Source organism: Lipotes vexillifer, unplaced genomic scaffold, assembly GCF_000442215.2.
Source record: "Lipotes vexillifer unplaced genomic scaffold, Lipotes_vexillifer_v1.1 scaffold1673, whole genome shotgun sequence".
Taxonomy (NCBI): Eukaryota; Metazoa; Chordata; class Mammalia; order Artiodactyla; family Lipotidae; genus Lipotes; species Lipotes vexillifer.
The window spans coordinates 476555-477868 of NW_006794774.1; positions in this window are offsets into that span (position 1 = coordinate 476555).

The window sequence follows — 1314 nt, forward strand, 5'->3', positions numbered from 1 at the left end:
GCTAATAAGGACACTAAGCTATCCTTGCCCATGTCCAAATGCACTGTCTTATTCCCTCTCAAATACCTACTTGCTGTCATGAGTATGCAGTAACTTCCTGACAACATGCTATGAATCAACTGCTACTGTATACACATAGAAGTGTAACTACAGCAATACAAAACAGGAAGGGAGGGCTTCCCTGGTGGCGCAGTGGTTGAGAGTCCGCCTGCCGATGCAGGGGACGCGGGTTCGTGCCCCGGTCCAGGAGGATCCCACATGCCGCGGAGCGGCTGGGCCCGTGAGCCATGGCCGCTGGGCCTGCGCGTCCGGAGCCTGTGCTCCGCAACGGGAGAGGCCACAGCAGTGAGAGGCTCACGTACCGCAAAAAACAAAAAAAAACAAACAAACAAAACAGGAAGGGACAAGTAGTAACTAAGTCACACTGGAGTCTTGCCTATGTGGGAGACTGTATGAGGATTATAGATGTGATGAACCCAAAATAATTTCTATTTCTATGAATGCTAATTCCTCAAGACTGGTTCTGAGTTCTATACAAAGCAGCAAATTGTAGAACAGCACAAATTAATAAACTAAAGTTCAAAAAAGAAATAAACAAAAACTCTTAGTTCCACATATTTCCAATATAGTTATAATTATTAACTTGTAACACTTGAACTTTTGAACAAGATTGCTTAGGTTTATTCTGCTTCTTAAGCTTATATTGAAAGAATGTGAGAATAATAAATACTCACCAAACAAACACTGACATGATTACAGAATGCTTTGGTTGCTCTTTCAGGGCATCACAATACCATTCATTACCAGAACCAAAGACACAGTGTGTGAACAGACAGCAAAGTTCTGAGTTCGTAACCAAAGTCAGGCAAAAGAACATCCAGGCTACTTTTCAGCATAGTTTCAACATAGTTAAACATACTGCAAAGGGGAAAGCTCTTCACCAGCTGCATGTCTGCCAAACAAAAAGAAGGAAGGAAGGAAGGATGTGCCTTAAATAAGGACTCAGGTGGAAACAGTGATTAAATAGAACTACCCCAGGAAAGTAAGCAGTGTCAGAGACATGTGGGCATTTCAAGTCTTAACTGCCATCTTGAATTTCAACCAAATACAAAGCAAGTATAGTAACCAGTATAAATTAATGCTGATTCACAGAAATGGAGATTTTTAAAATTAATAACAAAGTTTTTATGTTTTCTCCCTTCTGCATTTGATCTCTGGAGCAGACATGACCCAAACATTCCAAAATAAGGAGTCACTATTCCTCTAAGAAATATTTATCATTCCCTACAATTTCCAAGTTAGTTTGATAGACTT